General features: G+C 40.6%; 1 non-coding gene across 1 annotated transcript; it reads right to left on the bottom strand.

Annotated features, from left to right (window-relative positions):
* Positions 1–12,116: 12,116 nt before the first annotated feature.
* Positions 12,117–12,223, bottom strand: LOC118488625. Its single transcript, XR_004885169.1, has one exon. It is a non-coding gene; the product is annotated as a small nucleolar RNA R71 (small nucleolar RNA).
* Between the last annotated feature and the right edge of the window lie 1,383 nt (positions 12,224–13,606).

Raw genomic sequence — 13,606 nt, 5'->3', positions numbered from 1 at the left:
CTGAATTAGCTGTTGCCATGTCCCGTCTCCAGGATGAAACCACCCGAGAAGCATCAAAGGAAGCAGAAGCCAAGCCTTCGAAAAGGTCAAAAAAGCATAAGACCTCAAAGAATCCTCCAGCCGTTGCACCAAATCAAGCAGGACCTGGTCAGGTGGCAACACCACCAGTCAAGAAGCGGTACTTGGGAACTGCTCCTTTCTGCAATCAATGCAATGGCCATCATCCGAATCAAGCACCTTGTTTCAAATGTAGCCACTGTGGACGATGGGGACATTTGGTTAACGTGTGCCGCTTTGTCATCCAAAACAAAGCTGTTGCAGGCCCTACTGTTGCTCGAGCACCATACGAAGGAACAGCCCCTTTGTGCCATCAGTGTAACCTCCATCACCATGCTAGTGTCAAATGCCAAAGATGCTTCAAGTGTGGACTTGTTGGTCATTTGGCAAGAGACTGTCGTTCAGTCGCTATGTTAAACCAAACTATTCAGAACCCTGTTCAACTTCAAGCAAATCTAGCACAAGCTCGTTTTCCTCCTGGAACTTTCTACTTCTATGATGAGACGAGTCATTTCAGGGACGAATACCCAAAGTTTGTCAATGCAAATCTGACCCACGGAGAGCATTGGGCTGATTAGAAGAAGCTGCTGCTTGAAATAATTGGAATCTTATGCTTTTGTTTCTTTTGTTGAACTCTGAAACAACATGTTTAGTTTATAAATAAATCGTTGTTCACAATTCTGATGTACAAGTGTAGTTACATGTGTGTATGGCATACCCCTATAATACCTACACCAAAGAACTATGTTCTTTACAAACTACTCTTGTAGTTCTTCCATTCATGTGATCGCTCATGATTTCCTCGAAAATTTTAAGTACTCGTTTCAAGAAACGAAGTACAGAATACAAGTGACATTTTGAGTAATCACTTTAAACCCTTGGTTAAATAACTAAGAGTAATTTTTCGATCTTGTACCCAACCTCCAAATTCTGCTTCATATGTCGCCTTGGCATAGCTAGCAGCTCAACTTCATGAGGATTCTACCTCGTGTGTCGACTTATGCACGTCTAGTGCAAGGTTTCGAAGCATCTCCTGCTATTCGAATTCAAAAATCCATATAGGATTTTATTATCTTCACAATTAAATCCTTGCGAATGATTATCGCTCAAATCGGAGCCCTTGATTGGATACTTTATACGCTTTAATACATACATTACAATCCAATAAGGACAAAGCCGAATTCTTATTAAGATCTTCCTATCTTCATAGTTAAATTTTAATATGTTTAAAGTGCCAAATGAAATCCACAGATTGGATTCCTGGTATGCTTTAAATACCGTGTCCAAAGATAACAAATTAAAGGTCAGGTTAAACAATTATGTGATTATGTGTTTCTTTTATGTTTTTGTGTAATTTGAGTTTTTCGTTATCCAAATCCTCGTAGAATCTTCCATATCTTCATGAGGGATTCATAGTAGGATATCCAAAGGTACTACCTTAAATCCTTAATGGGCTTCTACGTGGTAGATAAGACCTTTAGATTATATAGTACCATTTCATAATTCGAAAAAGACCCCTTGAGTGGTCTAGTTAAAAGATTGATTCAGAATCTGGTTAAGAATGGCATGTGATGATATAGCTGAAAGGACCCTATAGTGGTCCAGTCACATTCATCACAGGTTCGTTCATTTGGTTTTTCCTACACATTATCAAATACACTGTGTGGACTATGCAAGGAATTACTTAATTATGGACGCGTACATAATTATGAAATTCAGTGCACGGAAACCACAGTAAGATTTATCATGTGTAAGAACCGATAGTGGCAACAATAACAGAACGTGAACAATGTAATGGAGGTACGGGGGACACACCAATGGCGCTTCATATACTTGTATATAAGTGTCCCTCTTATATTGCAAATATAATGTTATTAAAGTTACTAGAAGTTCAGAACCCTAACCGGTGTTGTCTTATCTTTTCGACTTCATGTTTCGAGCTCTCACAAGTTTCCTCTGATTAAATTTCGGGACGAAATTTCCTGAAGTAGGGGAGACTGTGACATCTGTACCTCCGCGGCCATCAAATAAATACCAAATCAATGAAATATTGTATTTCATACTTGGGATTTGTGTAAATATGTGTATCATTTGCACATATCAGTTCTTGTTTGATTTCAAGCTTTAAATCGCTTTCTGGAAGGTTATACGCAAGCTAATGCGTAAACGTAATCAGTTTAATGCGACAAACACTCCGGAATGGTGACATAGACTTAACATACCTTAAATAACCTTTACATAACTTAGAAATAAGTTTTGGAAGGTTTGGTGTGTCGAAATCAAGTTTATTCGCTTACAGGGACAAATTTCGACAAACTGCGAAAGTATGCCGATTTGTATAGTAACGAACATTCCGGAACTTGATCATAAGTTAAACATACCCTAAATATCCTTTACATAGCTTAAAATAGGCTTTGAGGGGTTCGGTATGCTAAAATAAACTTATTGGTCATTCAGGGACAAAAAACGTGAAAAAGTGCACAAGTTTGCATTTTCGCGCATATCTTACGTTCTGAATATATCCGGACGCCCAAAAATTTATGTAATCATTAAAATATTTTATTTTAGTGATTGGCATGATAAAATTCCATTCCTCGCTTAATTTGGATCGTTATTGCGTTCGTTACGACTTCCGTCGTAATTAACCGAACAACGCAACCGTACGACCAAACGAACCGACATCCGAGATATTTTTGAGCATGTTTTGAGTTCCCAATACTTTAACTTCATTTTAGAGCCTTAAAATGGGGTTAACGAGGCTTAAAAGTGTCAAAAATGCATCGAAAACCAAGTTTTGGGCATGCAGGGGCTAAAAAAGTAAATCTGTCAAAGTTCTTAGGCCTGGGGCGTAAGCCCAAGCTTAATTCTTACACGGGGCGCGAGAGCCCATCAGACAAAAATATTGATCTGGTCTTTTAGCTCGTTTTTTGATGGTTTTGATCAATGGTTTTCAATGCTAGGGGCTGGTTTGTGTGGAGAACAAGTCCCCCAATCAGTCCTTAACACTTGTATGGCCTAGATCATTACCTCTTCTCCAAGAAATGATCCTAATGGGTTTGCGAAAACTATATATAGCATGGCCCTCTCATTCATTTCCTCACATTTGATCTGAGATTTCTCTAAGTGGTTGTGATATTTCACTTCCTACCTGAGAAAACGTGGAATCAAATCTATTTGGACCCTCTGTGAGTCCTCTTTCGTTCTTTTATTGCTTTCCAAGCTCAAAAGTCAAACATTGTTTGACTTTCAGCTTTGACCACGAGTTGGTCAACGAGAAGTTCGTTTGACCTTCGCAACGTGAGCGTAATCACGATGGTTATAGTCCTTAGTGACTATACCTACTGATTACCACGTTGACTAGGCGTAGTGACGATTCGTAGTTTCGGTCAAAATGCGCATTTAAGCGTATTTTGCAACCAAACTACTCTAGGTATCAAAACACTTTGTTTTGATATCAAAACCTGTTTTCTAACTTAGTTAAGCATGTTTTAACATGCTTAGCTCGTCACTTTTAGTTTAGTGCTTGTTTAGAGTCGTAAGTCAAGCGGTCTAAACCACCGCTTAGACTTTCGAACTCGACCCGTTTGGTCGATCATTTGGATCCGACCAAGCATGATTTGTGACCACAGTTGTATAGGGAATAACCTTCCTAGGTTATACCATATGGTCACCTAGTTTAAGTAGTTGTATGATAGGTAGTTTATATGCCTTAGGTAAATTACCAAAATGCCCTTTTTCATGCATAATTGGATTTTAAGCATATGTAACCTAAACTTTTGTCACTTAACTGATTATACAACATATTTAAACATGTTAGGCATATAATACTTGTCATAGGACTAGTTAGACGTCTCGAACGCGCATTTGCGCGAACGACGCGTTAAAGTAGCGTAAGCTACCTTAATGGGTCATAACGGGTCGAAAGCACTTAGGTTAGGTTTCGATTTAGTATGTAGGCATTGTTAAACCATGTCATATGAGTTCCAATAACTCATTTGGTTTACAAGACCTCATCCTATCCGATCTTCCGACTTAGGTCCGGTTTATTTATATAGTTATTAGGTTGCCGATTAATTCCGTGCTCCCTCTAGCTTTGCTTGGTTGTTGTTCAAAGACCACTAAGCATTCTCAAGTGAGTACATAGTACCCCTATTTTACTGTTTTCGATTGTTTTGGGGTGATTCATTTGTGTTAAATGATTTCGATGTTTAAACGATGGTTTTTGAAAACGATTAAGATGGTTTATATTAAATTAATAACGATTTTGATAAAGTGAACAAACTTGTTGGTTGTAATTTCATAACGAATAACATTCTTTAATTTTGGCCAAACCGACCAGTATTAGGTTATGGTACCATAGGATCTGACAAATCCCGTTATCAGACTGCACCCATGGTTATGTGTGGGTTAGGTGGGTAGCGACCGAATCTGTGATTGTTAATTTACCCTTTGGTGGTTTATTCATGCGAAGGCGAGATAGTCGAGTCACGAAGGTTTGAATGTTTTTAGCGAGACGACCAAAAGTAGTTTCACCATTAAAAGGAGTTAAACGATTTTGGGATAAGTTAAACGATTTGAAACGACTTAAACGAGATAAACGATTTGGTTAAACGATTGGTTTTGGGTTGTGATTAGATAATGGGACAGGTGTAGCATGATAAAAGCGTGGTAGATACGCCGCTGGTACATCTTATATATAAATGCTCTTATCATATTACATTTTGTGTCATTATTTAGTTCACTGGGGAAACGATTTTAAAACGATGTCACACAACGAGGTTTTCGAAATGATATAAACCACACGAGTTTTATTGACGAGTTTTTTACGAGATGTTTTACAATTTGATTTGATTAAATAAATGTTTTGGGTTAAGAATCATGGCTACGAGATTTTATAAATTATAACCAACTTGGTTTGAGTTGGTTAATTATGTCGCAATACTATATTTTTCAAAACAAGGTTTTAGTTAAGTATTGCAGCATGTAAACTAGCAATGAATCCGACACTCTCATAAAACCTATGTACTCGCCAGCATTTCTTTGCTGACTTTGTTTTCACATATGTTTAAGGTATTGTTGAATGATGTTGATTGCTAGGATGCATACTCGCATAGGACTAGACGAGGCCTTAGTGACTTAATAACAATAATAGACTATGTTTAACTTGTTTGTTAGATCTCAAGACGATGTAATGTTTAATTTTTAATAGAACGAAACTTCAAATTTCCGTGTGTTTTGAAACAATGATTCTGTTACAACACTCCCTGATGTTTCTGTCACGATTTGTTGTTTTATCGTGGTCGGGGTGTGATAACTACTAGATCATGTGAAGGGTGTGTATGACACTTAAGGCCATTAATCCTCGTCATAGGACCGAGGGACATGAGTGAGAGATCTATTTGGGTGTAGCGAGCCCACACCCATGGGGACCAGGGTGGCCCATAGTGGTGACTATGTCTTCCAGCTGGAGGCCCGGTAACAAATTTGCTAGGTTTGAGTCTTCTTGCACCATTTCACACATACCATTGGCTTTGCAACCCATTGGTGATCTCTTTTTCCTTAATTGCTGCATACCAGGGACTTTCATATATACAGACATACTTTAAAGGTTTATACACACAGACATACACATGAACTCGCTCAACTTTTGTTGATTTTTCAAACTACATGTATTTCAGGAAACTAGTGGATCTGGAAGGGTATGCATGTGTCGTCAAGCTACGTTTGAATAAAAGATGTTATCCATGGTGGTCAAGTTTAGGGGGTGTATCTTAATCCTGGACGGGGTACACGTCTCTAAACTCAGGTTTTATTTAAGTACTTTTGTTGAGTCTTAATGAACTCATTTAAACACGTCATGGTTTATAACTTAATTCGGTATTGATGTTTTCAAACAATGGTATTGTGGTAGTTTCTAAACTTTATTAATGGATAAACATCTCGTGTTTTTATCATATAGCATTGTTATGATGGTTGCTATGGTATTAAGAAGTCACACCAAATAAACCACGCTTCCGCAAAAGCCAGGGTGTGACAGCTTGGTATCAGAGCCTCGATCATAGCGAACTAGGATTCCTTCTCGAGTCTAGACTATGATCATCAGGGCTCTCACGAAAACATTTTTACATTGCATACACAAAACGTCCAGATCCAGGGAACAAACATTTTTACAAACAAAAGGCACAAATACACATTTCAAAACTTATAGTTATAATTCAGTTTTATAGACTGAGGGAGGTTCAGTCTTAGAGACTGAGGGAGGTTCAGTCTTAGAGACTGAGGGAGGTTCAGTCTTGGAGACTGAGGGAGGTCAGTCTTAGAGACTGGGGAAATTTAGTCTTAGAGATTGGGAAAGTTTGGTCTTAGAGACCAGGGAGTTAGTCTTAGAGACTGGGAGGTTTGGTCTTAGAGACCAGGGAGTTAGTCTTAGAGACTGGGAGGTTTGGTCTTAGAGACCAGGGAGTTAGTCTGAGAGACTAGGGAGTTCAGTCTAAGAAACTGGGTGGGATAGTCTGGGGAAGACTAGGATGATTACTTGCTTGCATTGTTATTACATACATGCTTATTTGCTGGTTGTTGATATATGTGCATACGCGTGATTGTTTTGTCACAGACACCATGTCATCATCCTCCGAGAGTGGAGTATCGGACACCATAGACCCCATAGCCATAGTATCAGACGATCAGATTCTTCCAGAGGACGAGGTTTTCACTTTAGATACTACGAGCAGTGACGACGATGACTTTCAGCCCTTTGCCTTACCGAATTTCGAAGATGATTTACCTTTAGCTGATGGTTTTCTTGTCGAGGATCTACCTCTTGCTCAGATCCCTGCACCTATTCCTCTTGCAGCTTTTCCGGTTGAGGATCTGCCTCTCGACGATATGTCGAACGATGATGTCGATCTCTTCATCGAGGGTCCCCCTGAGGATGACCAGGATGGCGGGGCTCCGATTGATGACGATGTTGCTATTCCTCTTGATGAGATTCCTGTTGTTGATGTCATTCTACCTGTCGAGGTTCCTGTTGTGGAGGTTTTATCTGACCAGTCTGGTCACGATTCGTTTGAGTCTGTGTCGTCTTCTACACTTATGCACTGGGATTACAGCGGTATCCCTCAAACACTGATTCCGACACTGCGATGTCTGCAGCGCCTGATTCGCTGCAGGATTTTGAGTTCGACGATGAGTTTGACCCTGATTTTCCGCACGACCTTGATCCAGACCATGAGGTTGGGTTTATCCCTAATGAGCAGCCTGTCGAGGCACCTGTTGTTCCTGATGATCAGCTCCTTGATGTACCCGCTGATCATTAGCTTGCTCCAGCTGATCCACAGCCTGAGATTGCACCAGAGCCCATTCTTGCACACGACCTTCCATCTGCGCACGACCCTATCCCTGCTGATGTACCTATTTCTGCACCACTATTTCCCGACCTGGTCCCTTTGTTTGTTGACCATGCACCATTTGCTACCCACGTGGATCCTAGATATGCTCACACCCGTAATGGGTGGTTTGAGGATGACGACGACTATCTTCCTTTTGTTCGACCAGTTACTCCCCCTTTTGCACCTGTCCAGGCACCCGTTGATGTCACACAGTTTCACCCGCACGTGTCAGACGTTCACCGCATGGATTTACCCGTCCCATTTCTTCAGGACATTCCTCCTCCCCGTCCAGGGGAAGGACCTTCTAGTCAGCAGCACGTTCACATACCTTTTGTGTCAGGAGCCGATCAGTTCATGCCATAGTTTCCACACGCGGCTTCTTCGTCTGCACCCACGAGCGAGCCATTTATGTGGTCTTCGCCCAACGTCATGCCGTTATCAGATCCATACCATCCCTTCCACGTTGGATATTCGAGGGATGATCTGCTCTTATCCCTGCAGCTCCAGCAAGATATGTTGAGTCGTAGAGTCGCTGAGCTCGAGAGGATCCCGCGTCCTCCACCTGGTGCTGGTTCGTCACAGTCTGCTTTTCCACCTGCTCCACTGTTTCCTTACCCAGATTTTGATATCCGTTTTCTCATGATGGAGCAACGGATTGCCTATTTGTTGCAGCTTGATCATGCGTTAGAGAAGGAGCTAGCGCGTATGCGCCGTTTGCTTTTCATTCATCCACCTCTTCCTCCTCCCCCATCAGCTTAGAGGTTTTTGGTTTGTTGCAGATACCATGCTTTTGATGAGAGTTCAGCTATTGAGCTTGATTGCACAGCATTTTGAAGACCACAGTGTGACGTTTGACATTTGACTTTTGGTTGTTGTAGATTGTAGACGATTCAGACAAGGGTGATGTATGATACAATTGTGAAACTTGTAAACTGTACTTGTGGTCTTGTTATATGATAGCTCAATCGCAGCATTCTTATAAGTTTACAACTGATAGCGTCGTGATAAAAAGAACCAACATAAGAAAATTATGAAACGGCATGACAAGCTTAGTTAAAATTCGATTATATATACTCGATCACATAAAAAAACCCATTCCCACAAAAGTGAGTTTTGAGCCTTTATTGAGCATACAAATATACATCTTTACGCTAAATGCTCATTTTTCGTTTCTTGTGTGAATAACCGCTTGGTTCTTACGACTCCAGAACTTGCCACGACAATTCATTCCCGGTCCTTACCAACTTAAACCTAAGTAAGTAAATGATGGAGGCATTAGGACTAACCCTTTTTCTTTCAACACCATTATTTTTATTTTTCTTTTCACCTACCCAAAAACTCCCCCTAGTTAGCCCCTTTGAGCCTAAACCTTTTCATTTCTTAACCCAAAATCCTTTTTACCCACTAAAAACCCTTTTATTTTTACCCTTTATTTTAGTAACAAGCTCGGTTTTCGTGTGACTAAAATATATATATATATATATATGTATATATATATATTGACAATGAAGTTAGAAATAAACAAACAGAGCTCCTCAAACAAAAGCTTGTTTGAAGAAATACTTCATTTAAAATAAAAAGTCACAAAAACAAAATGTTTTACGAAAACCGACGCTTTTTACGACTTTCGCCCTTTTCTACTAACCACTAACCCAACCACCCACCTTTAGCCCAAGCCTAAAAACCCAAAAAGTCCTCTTAATATTTACAAAGGTATAAAGTTAAAAAGGAGGAGGATTGATTGCTTGGCAAGCCTATGGTAGGAATAAGTTCCATGCCGCTCTTGAGTGATTGACTAAAAATACACCTTCGGCCGAGTGTGATTGATTTCTCCCGTGAGGTATGTGAACTTGTATATAAATGGAATTTTAGAAAAGTATGTTATGCCTTAATAAATAATTTACCTTATGAAAAGTTTTTAATAAATCATGACGAATAGGATTGTAAATAAGTAAAAATAGAACCTAAACAATCTTGGAAAATCCCGACACTCTATGACAAGCCAAAACCTTCTCTTCTACCCATTCCATTTGGGAGTGTAAGCCACATATTAAGGAGTTTTGCTTGAGGGCAAGCAAAAATTCAAGTGTGGGGGTATTTGATGTGCGTAAAATGCAACATATAAATTTCATCAAATGAGGCATAAAACTAACCCTTTTTAAGTACTAATGTTGGAAAAAGTGTGTTTTTGTCTTCCTTTTGTATTTTCAGGATTAAATGAGCTCAAATTAACAAAAGAAGCAAAAAGGCAGCTAAAACTAACATAAATACAAGAAAAGGAACAAAAGTGGATTGCCCGACCCCTCGACAGCATCCTCCCAAGCAAAACAGAGAAGGCAGAAGACTGAACACACCCCGTGCTCAGCGAGCACGGGGCCGTGCCCAAGAAGCAGCAGAAAAGACAAACCTATAGAAGCTTCTACTGCTCACCACGGGGCCATGCCCAGTGAACACGGGGGCATGCCCAAAGTACTGTAGGCGCATTAATTGTAATTGCGAATTACAATTAATGAGGAGAGATAGTGTCAGACAGGCACGGGGCCGTGCCCAGCCCTCTGTTCAGCCTATAAATAGGAGTGCTTTGGCTCATTGCAACTCATCCCTTGGCACCACCTCTCTCACACTTCACCCACCACCCACCACCCACCACCACCATAACACCATCATCCACCACCATCATCCATTGTCCATCATAGAGTGTGTGAGTCGTCTCGGGATCCAAGATTGATAGTAAGAGTTCTTGACAATCAAGGCCATGTTTGCCTAAGTCTCTTACATCACTTGGTGAAGACAAGTGTTTAGTATAATACTTTTTATTTTTAATCTTTTGCACTTTTTATTTGGTTTTGTATTAATGACTTTAATAACTAGTTGCTTATGTTGAAGGTGATTTTTCCTTATCGTTTGTCCGTGGTGTTTTGGCATTATTTTACTGTCTATATAAAATAAAAGATTTTCACCATTCATATCTCCACGGTCTATATGGAGGTATGTTGGCTACCTGGTCGGGGGTTAAGGGAACGGTTTTGGTAAGAGTCTTGCCCTTGTTCAGCGTTTAGAGGTCCTACAAGGGACCTGGGTCAAATTTAGTAGGACCTCCTTCAATACCCAAAAGGTATTGGATGGCAGGGGTCCAAACTCTTTGATCCCCTCATAAGTTAACTAGTATTAATACTATAACCCGGCTATTTAGGACTGTATCCCTGCTGACTCAGACTACTTAGTCGAGGGTAACGTCACCTCTAAAAGAGGGGCCTACCATAATTTGCATTAATAACTTAATTCATTATCTTTCAATAATCCAACCCTTTAGGATTGTATCCTTGCTGACTCAAACTACTGGGTTGAGGGTAACGTCGCCTTCAAAAGAGGGGCCTACTACAATAACTAAGATAATCTCTTAAACAAGTACAAAAGTGCAAAAATAATCAAAGGTTATACTAATACACGAGTCGGATCCAAGTGATTCATCTTGTCTATCTGTTTTTATTTTTATTTTATTATTCAGCATTTAGTTAGTTTTAATTCTTAGTTTAAATATCTTTTCTAACATTTTGATTTGATTAGACGTTGAGGATAAACTGGTATTAAAAGCTCTTGTGTCCTTGGACGACCTCGATATCTTACCAACACTATACTACGTCCACGATGGGTGCACTTGCCCATATGTGTGTTTAGTGTTAGTAAATATCGTGTTTTATAAATTTAAAACTTGGCTAAAAAGTGTAAAAATGGCTTAATATATATATTAAAAACATAACACACTTCACGCGCATCAAGTTTTTGGCGTCGTTGCCGGGGACACAAGGATTTTAAGAAAGTTAGGAATCAACGGCCTAATCATTTTTTTTATTTTCTTTTTAATTTTTCAGGATTTTCTTAGTTTTTCAGCTTCTGCAGAACTTAGCACGGGCCGTGCCTGGTCGGACACGGGCCGTGCCCAGCATTGTTACTGGCAGTTTTTAGTTTTCCAAATTACAGAAGGCTGACCACGGGGCCGTGTCGGTGCAACACGGGGCCGTATCCAACTTTCCAGTAACTGGGATTTGGAAAACAACCACTGTAACTCCGACCACGGGCCGTGTTCATTGAGCACGGGGCCGTGGTGAACCTTCTGACCAGCATTCTTTTATGTTTTTGTTGCAGGACTTGGAACCAGACGCCAACCCTACGTAGTGTATGAGCTCCAGTTCTAATAAGGACATAAAAGAACCTCTAGAAGAACCCGAACGCTTTCTAAGAAAAAGACTAAAAGCCAAAAACCAAGAGAAGGTTTCGGGGAACCCACTTCCAATGGTGGACCAACGTACCCTCATGGATTATCTACGACCCACCGTAGGTAACCTCGGCGCCGCTATCAATGCACCGAATGTTGAAGCCAATAACTTCGAACTTCATCCGCATTTGATACAGATGCTTCAGAACTCCGCGACCTTCCATGGGCTTGCGGACGAGGATCCCCATCTACATATTACTAATTTCTTAGAAATATGTGACACCTTTCGGATCAATGGAGCATCAAATGACGCCATCCGCCTCCAAATGTTTCCTTTTTCACTAAAAGACCGAGCAAAAGCTTGGCTTAACACCCTCCCAGCTGGATCGGTAAACACCTGGAATGAACTAGCCCAAAAATTTCTATATAAGTATTTCCCTCCCGCTAAAACGGCTAAATTAATGACTGAAATTAATACATACTCACAAGAGGATAGGGAATCCTTATATGAAACTTGGGAAAGGTTCAAGGAGCTATTGCGAAAGTGTCCACATCACGGCCTTGCGATATGACAACAAGTGTCCACTTTCTATAATGGGTTGTTGCCACACACAAGGCAAACACTGGACTCTAGCTCTGGGGGACTTTTAGGTAATCGTCGCCCGCATGAAATATATAATCAAATTGAGGAAATTGCTCAAACCAATTTTCAGTGGCACACTCCCCGAGGCAATAAATCCATTGCCCCGGGCGCCCATAAGGTTGATGAAAGCACTTCTTTACAAGCCCAAATCGAGGCCCTTTCTTCAAAAATAAAAAAATTGGAAATGACAAAAATGGTCTCGGTTATGGCTTGTGAAGGGTGTGGTGGGCCACATGAAAATTCGAGTTGTATGAAAGAAACAGACGATCAACAAGAATCGGTAAACTACGTTGATAATAGACCTAGGCCGTCAGGTCCTCCAACGGGCACCTACAACCAAGGATGGCGAAATCACCCTAACCTTGGTTGGAGAGAACCCGGCAATGGTTGTAACCAACAAAACGTAAACCAACGAACAAACTTTCAACAACCAAGAAATGAGTCACAAAATTTCCCTCAACAACAAAGTGGACGAGAAAGGCTTGAAGATACTATATCTCGCCTCATCTCCGACACTGGAAAGAAAAACTTGGATAGATTTCTACAATTAGAATCAAATTTTAGAAATCAACAAGCTAGTTTTCAAAACATCGAAAAACAAATAAGTCAACTAGCACAAAATTTCTCCGAGAGACCACAAGGCGCGTTACCAAGCAATACCGAAACAAACCCAAAGGCGCAAGTCCATCTCATAACACTACGGAACCGCACCGTGGGTCCTACGGAAAGCCCGCCGACTACCGAGGAGACCGTAACACCACCCTTACAAGAGAAAGGTTCCCCTCTCTCACCAGAACCTACCAAGGCTCCTCGAGTTCCGTACCCCGGTAGGTTAATCCGACAAAAGACCGATGAGCAATTCGCAAAATTCGAAAGTTTACTAAAACAATTGCATGTTAATATTCCTTTCATTGATGTCCTAACCCAAATGCCTAAATACTCTAAGTTCATGAGGGACTTCCTCACTCATAAAAGGAAAATTGAAACATTGCAATTAGTTAACTTAGGAGAAGAATGCTCTGCCCTCGTACTCAACAAACTCCCCCAAAAGAAAATCGATCCCGGAAGCTTCACAATTCCTTGCTCAATTGGTGAATCCCCCGTTCGTAATGCACTAGCCGACCTTGGGGCTAGCATTAACCTCATGCCCTCATCAATGTTCAAAAGACTCGGCCTAGGAAAAACGAGTCCTACAAAAATGAGTATACAACTTGCTAATCGATCCGTCAAGTTCCCGCAAGGTGTCATTGAAAATATCCTAGTCAAGGTCGATAAATTCGTCTACCCGGCCGACTTTGTCAT

This window comes from Helianthus annuus, chromosome 16 (genome assembly GCF_002127325.2).
Source record: "Helianthus annuus cultivar XRQ/B chromosome 16, HanXRQr2.0-SUNRISE, whole genome shotgun sequence".
Lineage (NCBI taxonomy): Eukaryota > Viridiplantae > Streptophyta > Magnoliopsida > Asterales > Asteraceae > Helianthus > Helianthus annuus.
Note: the sequence above shows the minus strand (reverse complement) of the source record. Positions and strands in the feature narration are given on the sequence as shown.